At 45.5% G+C, this 13,859-nt stretch overlaps 1 pseudogene; it reads left to right on the forward strand.

Annotated features, from left to right (window-relative positions):
• The window catches only part of LOC136543775 (pentatricopeptide repeat-containing protein At3g12770-like), a 28,807-nt pseudogene extending 18,562 nt beyond the window's left edge, over window positions 1-10,245 (forward strand).
• The last annotated feature ends 3,614 nt before the right edge of the window (window positions 10,246-13,859 follow it).

Consider the following 13,859-nt stretch of genomic DNA (forward strand, 5'->3'; position numbering starts at 1 on the left):
ACCAGTCATACACTATCATGTTTTCATCCACAACAGGAGAACACAAGCAAAGTTACCCTACATAAACAATGGCTACCTTACATGCATATTATCATGAACATGTCCTACTAGATTTTTTAATCAATATGCCTTCCCCGACAACGGCGCCAGAAATGCGTGTTGGTATTTCTTAACGTCACTACTAACTATGGGGTTTGAATCCATCCTCATCAATGGCGTCAGAAATACCTTGTTCGTACTTCTTAGCAACATAACTAATGTGTAGTCATGCTACTAAGAAATAGCCTTGATAGTTCCTTAACAATTTTATCTGCAAGCACATGAAGCTATTAGTGTAGCATTTGACCCGGAAGTATTTAGGGTATCAGTATTTATATTTTCCTAAAGAAAGGCATTTGATTAAGATTCTAGTATGGATATGAACTTGAATAATAATGCTTGCAAGTGCACCAATGTTTATAATAGGGGTAAGAATAGTAATTCCAAGATAGTGGACACACACTTGGCATTCCTCCAGTCGAGCAGGCATTGGTCTAGTGTAGTCATACAAAGATTAGTTGATAATCATACAAATTATATAATTAGTTTTAGGGCTAAGTGTGAAGCAGGTCGGGAGGCCACCGAGTACTAGTTTGCCAGCAACCTCATGTGACAATTTAGACTCCTACACCCTAAACGAACGTGAGCGATTACGAAGGACGGATAGGGCTATCACCACCTACCGCCTAACCCTCAACCGGAGAGTAGGACAATGCATTCACCTGTCTCTCCATACCTAAACACCACGCTTGCGTATACGGAAACTACCCAAATCCCTAACCCTACGAATCGACGGGTAAAGAACTTGGGCACACCTGATGGCACGATGAACCGCCACCTCAACTTAGCTCTAATTCCGATTATTTAAGTTATCTGATTGTTTAAGCATAAAGTTAAGTGTGCTACTCTTATGACACATAAACTCTGCACTAGTTCATATATCAAGATTATAACACAATAACTATACTCTAGTTCATAAGTATGACTATAATAATAAAGTGAAGACATGACTTTGGAAGAACCCATATTGATATTCATACCAAGAATCTCTTCTTCTAAGGAGCCAAGCCCTACAAGGTGGCTTTGCCTTGCTCTAATACAACTAAAAGGTAAAACTAAAGAGAGTAGAGAGTGAGGTGTTGCTCAATGTGGTGTGTTGAGAGGGGGTTGCCCCTCTATTTATACACGACTCTAAGATGGCGCTCTAGCTATTCCTGGCTCGAAGCCCTGGGTTGCACCGCCTTAGCATGGAGCCATGCCGCCGCCTATCGAAGGAGAGGTTGAGGCGAGCCAGCAGGGGGCCGCCCGCCCCCTAGGACCGGCCGCCCCTTGACTACGCCGCCTCACCACCGCCTTTGCGTGGCAGGACATGGGCTGGTCATGGATCACTGCTCCGTGGGTTTTTGCCCAATTTGAATTGAGTTGGTGGGCGTCTCCCTTGTTCTTTTGCGCAAATCAGCGTTGAGAAGCGCCTTTTGGTGATTTATTCCATGTATTTGTGTTTGTGATATGCAAAATAATGTTCTCCAAATACATGTGGAACTTGGTTATTAGTAAATACATATGTGATTAAGATTGCTAATTTCTCCTCTTTTTGTGACTTATTTGGCGGTCGGATTTGATCGATAGAGACTGCCAACACACGCTGGGCTCTCATGAACATTTGTCAAGAGTATGAAGCAGAAATCAACAACACTCATGCAAAGTTCTTCCCAGTGATGGATCAGACTTCTCTTGTTTGGCGTAAGAAGATTAAGGCAATGGAAAAGGCGAAGCCACAAGCGCTAGAGTACCCTCTCATGACTACAGCCAAGTACCTACATGCACTCGACACTCTCTACGAGAACTAGGAAATAGAGTTGAAGATAAAGAACACCAAGCTCAAGGAGGCAGAAGCTAAAGTACAGGCACTAAAGACGGAGCTACTCATGCTAAACTCGTAGTTGTCGACCATGAGGGAAGAAAAGGAACAATGCAAGCAAGAGCTACAGCAGGCCCTTGAGCGCCCAAAGGCAAGGAAAAGAAGAAGGAGAGCCTACTGAAGATTCAACCATCCACAACAGCAAGAAGACCGCTGGGGATGCAAACACCATTAGACCCTCTTGAGTTCTCAGGACCGGATGTTAAGGGACATGCAAGTGGACCTCGTGATGGGAACTTTGCGAGATACAATTCTTGTAGTGCTAGCGCAACATTCGCTTCACCATTTAGTTGTCTAACCAATTGTCTTAAGTGTTGTTGTAGAAAATTTTATAGGCTATTCACCCCCTCTAGCTATTTATGACCTTTCAGCGAGTCGTCTGGATGGACGGACATCCTAGAGGAAGCATTATCATATTTGGTGACCTTTTATTTTCAACGAGGTCTTTCACTAAACTGTAGGGCATTTTTTTTCTTATTACTGAAAATAAAAAATAGAGAATCTTTTTACAAAAATGCTCTAAGCCCCACCCGCCATCCACATGGGAACAAAACTTGATGAGGCCTCGTTCGTTTGGCCTAGATTGAGGCTAGGAACTATTCCAAATAATCAATGTTAATACAAATAAGCCTATCATTTTGCTGGAACGTTTTTTTAAGAGACCTAGAATGGTTCTAGAGTAAACGATGGAGCCCTGAATCCTATACCATGGCCGAGAAGACAACTCTTTTTTTTTTTGGTGAACTTTCAGAACTTTTATTACTTAACTGACCTAGTTAAATCGTTGGTCACCAATTTCTCAATGACATGAGGAACCCCCTCCCAAGTGTTATAGCTTCCACTTGGGAGATTACAGCCATACGCAGCAATAGCATGCGCAGCAGTATTACAATCACGCTTACAAACGGAAACAGTACATGACATGAAATCGGGTCCAATGAGATGCTTGATCTCTGTGATCACTCCACCAGAGGAGGCTAGTCTGTAGTCATCCGTCAGGATTGCTTCTTTCACCAGGACAGCATCCACTTCTAAGTAAATGTGTGAAATCCCCATCCTTGCTACTTCCTGAAGGCCTGCCAGGCAGCCCAATAACTCTGCTTGAAGGAAATCTTCTCACCCTGCTCCAGAACTCACAACCCGCCCCTGATCATCACGGAGTATGAAACCCCATCCTCCGTCATGCTTATCGCTGTTAATTCAGCTTGAGCTCACCAGTCGTCGGCTTTTGCCATCTCCGCTTCCCTTTGGGTCTGAGTTTCCGAACTTCCCCATCGTCAGGCCCGCTGGAGTGTACCTCACACGCGCTGAGCGCTGGGGAGGAACTTACCACTGAAAAAGCGGCCTGCTCCATTTCCATTCCCCCGACGCGGCCCGACTCTTCGCCCAACCCAACCAGATTCGGGGAAAAAAAAGAATCCAACCGCCTCGTACCGCCAGGGCGCCAGGCCTCGGCCGCCTGCCGTGGCTTACGCCATACACCCGCTTCCGGCGCCCGTGGCTTCCCGACTGGCGGCCGTGCTCGCGGACCCGGTCGGCATCCCGCTGCCTGTCTTCAACTCCCTCCTCTCCGCGCTCGCCGCCTCCGTGGACCCGTCCCACGCGCACCTCCCGCTCCACCTCTTCCGCCGCCGCCTACTCCCGCTTCGCCGCCCCGACGCCTTCACCCTCTCCGCCCTCACCTCGTCCCTCCCCTCGGCCGCCGCCGCCGCCCTCCACGCCCTCGCCCTCCGCCTCGGCCTCCTCCACGCGGACCCCATCCTCGCCAACTCTCTGCTCCATCTCTACCTACGCCCACCCGTCCCCTGCCCGGGCCTCGCGCGCCGCCTGTTCGACGAAATGCCCGCCCGCACCGCGTCCTCCTACAACACCCTCATCTCACACTCGCCCGACGACGTGTGGGGCCTGGTGCGGCGGATGGTCGCTGACGGGTGCGCGCCAGACCGGTTCACTGTCTCAGCCGTGCTGCCCGCGTGCACGTCTGCGCACTGGGGCAGGGAGCTGCATTGCTACGCGGTCAGGGCTGGGATGTGCGGGGAGGATGATTTCCATGTCAGCAGCGGCCTTGTGTCCATGTACTGCAGGGTTGGCCACCCGGACTCTGCCCGAACGGTTTTCAACAGGATGGAACGGAGGAATGTTGTTTCCTGGACTGCCATGGTCGGAGGGTACATGGAGAATGGTATGTTTGAGGATGCAGTGGATTGTTTCCGGGCGATGTGGCTGATTGATGCCATTCCACCAAACAGGATCGCGTTGATCACTGTGCTCTCGGCCATTGAGGCCCTCTCGGGCTTGGCAGAGGGGAAGCAGGTGCATGCTTTTGCGGTGAGAATGATGATGCGCGCTGAGGTGTCACTGAACAATGCTTTGATTGATACATACGCAAAGTGTGGGGCCTTGCATTATGCAAGGCGGATCTTTGATGGTACCAGTTGGTGCAAAGATGTGATCTCATGGGGTGCAATGATTTTGGGTTATGGCATTCATGGTATGGGTGTCGAAGCAGTTGCTTTGTTCGATCAGATGCTTTCCTCTGGGGTAAAACCTGACAGCATAATCAGACTTGGTGTTCTTTCAGCTTGTTGCCGCTCGGGTTTGGTGTTGAAGGGCCTTAATACATACAGCTCCATGGTCATCCAACCGAGGAGATGTGTGCCTGCATGGTTGATTTACTTGGCCGATCTGGGCATGTTTACCATGCCCTGGATTTTGTGAAGTCAATGAGTGTGGAGCCAGGCCCTAGTGTCTGGGGAGCACTTCTGGATGCCTCTGTTAAGTACGGCAACGAAGAAATCCAAGATTTGGCTTCCAGGTCTCTTCTTAGATTGGAACAAGGGAAACCATCAAATCTTGTTGCAGTATCTAACCTAAATGCTTCTTCAGAAAGGTGGAATGTTGTTGAACAAGTAAGGGATACAATCAACCAGGGATCATTGAAGAAAAGAACTGGTTGCAGTTGGGTAATTCCAATATAGGTTAACAATGCTTCTTCGAGCAACTTACAGATAGGCTTTCGACGCTTCTGATCTCAAAGTGTACACTTCCGATGCCTATGCCCTGGGAGCAATCACATCAGATTGCACAAATTACTGGAAGGTGTATTGAAGCTACAACAACAAAGCTGCAATACTTGTTTGTTGATAGATGAGTAGATTATGACACATCTACTGTTGGAGTCTTTAAACAACAAAACTGCCTTATACGATGATGTCAAGGTTGTCTGCAATCTCCTCTTTTCCAGGTAAATTTTGCTTCTATTTTATTTGAGGTATAGAAAATTTTTAATTGCTTCAGAATTTGGTGTTTTTCTCCATCCATGAGGCTAAATTGTACATGTATAGTAGAATAAGGAAGCTTAAGCTTACAGAGGGTTTCCCCAAGCTGACAAGTTTATCTTCTACCTGCAGGCTGTTTTACAATAGGATTAAATTTTAAGCCATTTGTAACAATGTTATAATTATGTTCTTCTACCTGCAGTCTTTATCAATTTTCGGTGTTAGCATCCTCACAGATTACCTTTACCAACTCAAGCATCATTTAGTTTCTTTGTTTGTTGCAATATATTGAATGTGTGTCCTATTCTCCTTTTTCTTTGACACTCGTACTCAAAACAAGAGCAACAAGAAAAAAAGGGTTTGGCTGCTTATTTTGTAAATATGCTGAAGTAACAGTCGCACAATATGATTGGCTTATTAAATTTGGATGTGGGGTTGACCATAAGGTTACTGATTGATGTTAACATATTTGTTAGGTCTTACGATGAGCTATAGTAGTAGAAAATGATGAAGATCTGTGCCTAGTTGAACGATTTGTGTGAACAATCAAGCTGCAACTTGAGGATGCATGAAGCCAACTTGATATTCAGCGGTTTTATCTTATATAAAGGCTCATGATAACTTTGCATCAAGGTCCATCTCCTGTTCCTGGGTCCTGACTAGTTGGCGTCCATATCTCAGTTTTATATGTTGAGTTTGAAATTACTTGCTGCATTGTTTCACAAGAGTGCAGGATATGGCTGAAATTTGTTGCTTAACTGAACGAACAACTGTTGGATGATGCTTTGTAAGAGGTCCACAACTGTTGGATGATGCTTGTAAGAGGTCTTGGTCATGGATTCACAAAAGGTCTATCATATCATAAATGCTTGTATGGCCTTGTCAGTTGCAACCTACTACTGGAACTGTTGACTTTGCCTGGATAACAATTAGAGGCTGGTGCATGAACCTGGTTCAAAATTTGCTTGGCTGTGAATTTGCATATCTAGGTTAGACCATTTACATGAAGCGGGACAATTGCAGTCAGACCAGATTGAATGAAACCATAAAAGAACTGCAAGAAGGCAAAAAATCTGATGCTTATCATGTTCCTTTACTTCCTGCATCTGCATAAGTGGCACTATAAGAATGTGAAACATTGCCTCAAAGGTGCATGTTCTTTGTTTCTTTGTTTGTGCAAACTACAAAAATATAATTTTTTTCTTTTGTGGTCAGTCCTAATTTATACACTCAGGCTATGTGGTTGAGGGTTCTTAATTATAATGCCTTGGGGATGCTGTTTTCCGATTTTTTTTTGTTTTGTTTTGGGGGCTTGGTATTAGTGGTTGGTCGTAGCTGAACTAGTTTAGTTGTTGTAATAGGTCATGACTTTTGTAGGTATAAGAGCTTCAGCAAAGTGCAGTCTTGATTCTTGAAGTGATGGAGCGAGAAATGCAGTGCTCTGTCCATGATTAGAAGTGATGTTTGTATTCACTAACTTTTGATTTGTTCAATGCAATAACTTGGCTACCTCATGTGGTGAAGTCTTTGTGAGGAGTATATGGTTGTTATATGGTGTCAAAGTTTTTGTCCTTTGATTGAAACTTGGACCTATGCCTATGTTTATTCAGCAATCTTGATGGCATAGCTGTAGAAACATTAAGTATCACATCTTAGGGTTAATCGCTATTACTGCTGCAACTGTTTGTTTCCTGCATTTAAAGCTTGTGTTCTATGATCTACTCCAACTTGGTTGGGATAATATAATTGTATAACTTACTTCTAAGTAGGTATCTTCTAAGTAGGATTCAAATATAATTGTTGATATACATGATTCAAATATGAGATACATCTTTGTCAGTCAGTTATAATTCTATGATTATTGTTCTGGTCTAGGAAATGCTATTTGTCATGCATCGATCCCAGGTTTGGCTAAATGGCTAGTTAGATAGCCACCAGTGCTTGTGAAGGATAGGGAATTTCTGGGAACTGATATGGTTCATATAATTTGTCACTACAAAAATTTTCTCGACTTGTTTGGCCCCCAACTGCTTGAGTATTTGGGGGTGCAGTTATTATATATAAAGTGCATGGTTCACAAATACATGTACTGAAGTTACTTCTACATGGTTCAATTTTTCTTCTGTTGTGCTGTTTGTTGATGAGTTTGTGCTCAGATGCATGTTCCGCAACCGTTTGCAGATGCTATTTGCAGTGTACACATGGAAAAGACATACAGTCAGAAGGCCATTTGAGCGATGTAACTAGAACATGATACGACATGCCTTCCTGTTAGTTTTATATATATTTTGCTGGATATGTAGCATGTGTTTGTCCAAGTCTTTGTTCAAAGGTCTCAAAGAAGTCCTTAAGCAGAGCTGTATCGAAATATTACAACCTGTCCATTTATTTGTATCTCAGTTGCCATCACGCATCTAGCATTATGTAAGATGTGATGGGCAAATGATAACCAGCCATTCAGCATAGTTTGTTATGCGCTATGCACCCATATGACCCATACTGTATCCAGAATAGAGGTTGTTAATAGCCTAACGCTTGCTTTGGTGTCCAAAAAAAACACTTGCTTTGATTTAATTTTTTTAAAGATCTGATACATGTGTTTGATTTGACCCTTTACTTTATTTTTAGTTTAAGCATACTAGCCTCTAGGATCATAATTTGTAAAGGGCACTTTTAGAGTTGTATAGAGCATTCTCTTGGTAAAAACTGTTTCATTTTGGCATTTTGCAACTGTGTTTAGCGTGCGTCATTTTCAGATGATATCAAAATAGTAATCATTTGAAGGACATGCTTCTGTTGTGTTAGCTTTCCCTGTTCTGTTTGCTCCAGGAAGGAAAACAGTGCAACACAATAGTTTTTATTGACACTAGAGCAGCTAGCCTTCACATTCAATGCGGAGATCAAACTATACATTTCTGATAGCTGGAGGCTAGTTTTGGGTGTGCATCTTTTATAACACTTAGGAAAACAAACTATGTATCCTGCATTGCTATGGCATCATGGAGTGACATTTTTATCTTTCCGTTTATGCCTAGGAATACAATTATCATTGCTTGTTTCCCATTGGTTAGTTCTTTTGGCCATGATGTTGTTTGATTCCCATAACAATGTTCTCACGGACATGTTTGGCTATGATTTCAGGGAAATTCAATGAACAGACAGATCACGGAAGCGGAAACAAGAAGTCAGATCACCATGTTATCTTTGGAGCGGATCTATCATCGTATTCCAGTTGGTATCTCATGTACCTCCTAGTGTCTGCCGTGAAAAGTTACTCTTTGCTCTGGTTCTGGCCATGAACAGCCTCGCCATCTGGTTCCATCAGCCCTTTCCTTATTGGATGACCAGGCTTGTTCGCTTTCAGAGGTGACAGCAGGTTTGGTCTTGTGACCCTTTCCAGAATATCATGACTCACACGGATTGAGATCTTGTGATGGTTGCGAGGACTGCGCGCCCAGCTCTCATGTTGTTGGTTCGGTCCTCGCGATCACATGCGTGCAGAGGAGTGTCATCTCAGATTTAAGCAAGCTCCTGACTGGAACGTCTTGAGGCGCTGTAGCCTTTCGTCGGGGATCATTGTTGGTGCTGCGTCATAATTGTTCCCCGGTCTTAGCATGCTCTGTGTAGGGGCTGCTAGATCTCTTTTGTAGGCTGTTCCCTTGATTTAAAAGATGGCGGCATGTTAATTGCATGATGATTAGCCATTTAATATATGATTGGAAAGGTCCAACCACACCGAGCATAACTGTCCGGGACGCACAGTGTCATCCGCTGGTGCCTTGTGCATTCCCACTTCAGTTTTGGCTCGAATTGCTCTTTTAATGTCTGACTGCTGAATCTGCTCGTCTTGAACAGGTAATTCTTGAGAAGGGAGCAGTGGCAGGATGGGTTTCCAGTGTTGCATGTGCATCACAGTATCAGGTACGCGGTTTGCTGTTTGTGGTGGCCCCTTTTTCTTTTATGATATCTAGAGAGTCTGTTCGTTTGGCTGTGGCTTGTCGTAAACGATCGTAAATTTTCAGCTAGAACAGTATTTTTACTCAAACCAGCCAGCAGTACTTCTTCACGAACCAGCAATGAAACGAACCAGCCAACCGATCAGGCTGCTAATCTACAACCTGTTGGTAGTAGTTGTCGATGAAAAATCTCATATTTACATAGGAGTAGTACAGTACAGTCTATCTGCTGGTTACATTACATATCGGTCCATGCTGCCATGTGGTGGTAGCCTGGTCTCGCCCGTTGCTCTCGGCGAAGTAATGGTGATGCGGGACTTGACAGGGCACAGATAACCAGACAATCATGGAGACTCGTTGTAACTCTGCGCCATTAAACGGCTTCCCCTTCGCCCATGAAGATCTCACGTGGATGGGATCCACTGTCACTGTTGGATCCGAAGGTACGCGCCCTCAGAGCCAATCAAGCATCCGGACGTCCGGATGGACGCACGGCCCGTGCCCGTGCCGCCTCGCCGGCCGGTCTGGTCTGATCGTCCGGCGGCCGACCCACGACCACCGATGGAGTGTACATATGCTTTCTCTTCTCTTGCGTGCACAGGCTGGCTGGCGGCGCGCGCTTGCGAGCGCCATGTCGGACGGAGGGCGGGGTCATGTAGCACGCGCAGTGCGAGCTGGCGCGGGCGGGCGTCGGCGCCGTCGCTCTCCCGCCCTGGTGCTGAGCGCGAAGCGGGGCGCTGGGGGCACGGTGATCCGTATTTATGATTCCCCGCGCGACTGGACGGATCGGGTTTCCGGGCGGTCGCTGTCGCGGCCAGCAAGATGGGGGTCGCTGGGCTTGACGGACAGACGGACGGACGGGGGCGAGTCCGGACATCCATTCCCTGTTCCCTCCGCTGCCACGGGACGGATGGCAGGCAGCGAGGGAGCTCCGTTCTTCCGCCCGCCCGCCCGCCCGCCCGTCCGGCATCATTGCGCGTCCTTGCTAGCGGCTGTCCGTACGCGTTTGGCAGCACGCACACGCCCGTATGGGTTCTTGTTACATGTTTGTACTGGTACTACGCACCAAGGCGATCGATCGATCGTCCCTACTCAGGTTCAAGTCTCTCACCATCGAATGTCATGCAGGGGCTGGTTATGAGTTTCGAATTTTCCACCGGTTTCTCCTCGCATCCTATCTATCTGGCCCCAAGATGGTAACATTTCGAGGTAGATTGGCATCGGCCAGGTGTCCAAGATGGTGTAGCCTCGTGGCGACAGTGCCCCTACGCAGATTGGTGAGCCGACACCGCCTAGCTTTCCATGTGAGCGACGCCGGGCCGGGAGTTTAAGGCCGCACAGTGGTGCGTGCATCAACCTTAACCCACCTTTGCATCAGTGAAAAGGAATGTCTTGGAAAATCTGGGCGCCGCTGCTGTTGAGGCACCTGCAAATGTTCGCCATGCAATAGTTACTTGACAGTCCGCCCTTGACCCCTGCTGGAGGTGAGGGGAGAGTGAGACTGATGATGATGTATTATGATGCTCTCTTCATCTGGACCACATGGGGTGCCGCAGTCAAAGTCGGATGCAGCTAAGTGAGCTGAGCCAGGTGGACGTGGACGCATGCATGGATCTCTCCTCGCCTTTGCAGCGCACATCGCACAACGGCATATTAGGGGGGGGGTCCAGTATCCATACACGCGCACTGTGTGCACATCACTAGAAAATTTAGTTTAGGATGTACAAACCACTGTAGATATACGCTATCACGTGACAAGTCGGATCATTGGAGACGAGGTATCATGAACCTGATACAGTACGACGTCGGAGTAAGCCCAGCATCATTATAATTATAATGGAGGGCGTCCTATCCATGTACGGACACGTACACGTGACGCTCGTATGTTCCGAGCATCCGAGCACAGTACATGCGGTGCTGGCCATCTTGTCGTGAGGGTGGGTGAGGAACCATCTGCAGATGCAAGCAGGCTAGCTCACGAACCAACGTATGATAAATTTAATTTTATGGGTTGCCACAAGCAACTCATAAAATTAAGTTTATATATTGGTTCATGGACTAATCTGCTTACATCCCTATCTGCTAGTGCAATCTGGAAAGGGCATACAAGGCTCTCGGTGGGGTACTTCCTAGAAAGTTATATGTCTAGCCTCAATGTTGCGCTAAGAGTATATCTATGGTGCCTTGCCCATCATAAGTCTATGTTGTTTTTCATTGAATGTATGTGCTAGATGAAGCCCTCCAAATATTAGGGGGTGAGGCAACCACTCTCCGCCTCTCACCCACCACTTGTCGGGACACCTTTCTTCTTTTCCTCCTTCCTCCCAGCATATCTACTAGATAGTCATGTATGAAAGGATCAAGATGCCTAAGTGAAAGTGCATCTAGCCCTTTAGTGGGTTTTGGAAGATTGAATGACAACGTGATTAAAGGTCTAACCCGTTTGTTAAGTGTGGACAGGTAATAGGTTATCTTACAGGTACTTAATGAAAGCCAAAATGATGTGTTGTTGTATAAACAATCTAGTTCAAGCACAAAACAACAATGCAAATGGAATTCATGCAAAGACTTATTTATTGTGAGATTTCCATGTACTGTGTGAAAGCAAGCCCGGTAAAAATTAGTTGATGAGACATGAGGGATTGCATATGGAATGGTCTCATATTTGAAGCTTGCTAAATTAAAATAAAAAAATAACAATACAAATGAATGGATGATTCAACACAAGATGTGACTTGGTGGCTTAAGATGATGAAGATAGCAAGAAAAGGCTTCGAGGTACTAAGCAAGGGTAAAGGGCAAGCGACGGCTTGACGGCCAAAGAACCTAGCTAGGGTGAAAAAGAAAGTACTTGCATTTAGTTGAGGTACTAATCAAGCTATGATGGTCATATTGATGTGGAGGATCAAATCTATATTGGACAAAGTGTTGAAAGTGACTTGATGCATTTGGAGTTATTCATAGTTAATGAATGGAATCAAGTCACATGCTCAAGATGGTTATGCTCAAGTAAAAAGATTAAAAATTGACATATTGACACCCTCACTTGATGAAGATTTAAAGACACGACGTCAATTCGAAAAAGATCAACTCAAGTGGTATAAATTCGTTTTTCCTTTGATCTTGAGTTTAATAGGTATGCTGTACTATTAAGAGGGATGCATCATGTTGATAGATAATCATTCATAAGTGCTCAAGCCAACCCATATGAGTTTTGAGTGTTTGAGCGACAAAAGAGCTAATCTGTTTTTTGCTGGTTTGGTAGGTATTGATATTGGACGTGTCTGGTATTTGTCTAGCAATGGTAATGTTGTTGATCTCGGGTTGGTTTGTTGGGAGTTCCAGCAATGGTCGGGAGTTCCGACGTCTCGCGCTTAACTGACCTGGAGAGTTCACTGTGGTGGTCATACCGGACGTGTCCGGTATGGACGACCAAAGGCCAACGGCTAGTTTCCAAAAGCCTTGAGGGTCGAGAGTTCCGACGTGTGTCGAGAGTTTCGATGGTCGAGAGTTCTGGCATGCATCGGGAGTTCCGACACCTCACGTACTTTAACTTAGTTGCCCTGGTTTTCAAATGTGCTGAGGGTCGGGAGTTCCGACGGTCGAAAATTCCGGCATTCATCGGGAGTTCTAACGCCTCACAACATCAATGTAACTTAGTTACCGTTGGCGCAGTATAAGTCATACCGGACGTGTCTAGTATGTCCGGTATGACAATGACTATAAAATGGCTAGTTTTTCAAGGGGCCTATAAATACCCCCAAGCCTGCACCTTTGGAGGCTGCTGATTCTGCTGATACACATACACGTTTTTGAGCCTTGCCAACTCCCCAAACCCTCTCTTAGCGAGTGTGTGATCCAAATCGCAAAATCCATTTGTGGGTTAAGAGAGAATTTGAAAAAGAGAGCAAGCCACCACTTGAACACTTGTGCATATTGTCAATCTCGTGATTTGCATTTGTTACTCTTGGACTCTTCGGTCCTAGACGGTTAGGCGTCGTCGAAGAGCACCTGAGAGATTGTGGTGTGCCTCGGAAAGTTTGTAACGGTCGATTCCACCACCTCAGAATCAACTAGTGCAAGGAGGAAAAGGAGTTGGAAAAGACTCTGGCTAGAGTGACCTTCGTGGTACCTTCTAGGGCTAACCTTCGCTGGGTCGCCCGTAGCCCCCTCAACGAAGAGTAGGACTCGAATGAGTCCGAACTTCGGTAAAACAAATATCGTGTCTCAATTCACATTTTATTTGATATTTGTGTTGCTCCAGCTCTTGCGCAGGTTCTCTATGTATATTGTCATCTCTAGTAGGTACCTACAGTTTGACTTGAAGATAGAAATCGAAAGGAGCAAGTTTGGGGCTGTTCTACAGAAATCGTGTATACCAGACACGTCCGGTATTTGCTGCCTGTGCTGAATATATTTGTTCTCCGTTCTAATTTTGTGTTGCAGGGTTGTAGCTTCTATATATATTTTTTGTACCTTGTATACTCTGTGTCTAATTTGTGAGAGGTGGTATTACTATTTATTTCGAGTTTCCATTTTGAAAACTCCCTTTACTAATCATTTCCGTATTTAAATGTGTTAATTTTTAGAAATGCCTATTCACTCTCTCTCTAGACGGCATCCTAGGTCCTTTCAATTGGTATCAGAGCGAGGTTCTCACCTAAA

Source organism: Miscanthus floridulus, chromosome 3 (assembly GCF_019320115.1).
Source record: "Miscanthus floridulus cultivar M001 chromosome 3, ASM1932011v1, whole genome shotgun sequence".
NCBI classification, from domain to species: domain Eukaryota; kingdom Viridiplantae; phylum Streptophyta; class Magnoliopsida; order Poales; family Poaceae; genus Miscanthus; species Miscanthus floridulus.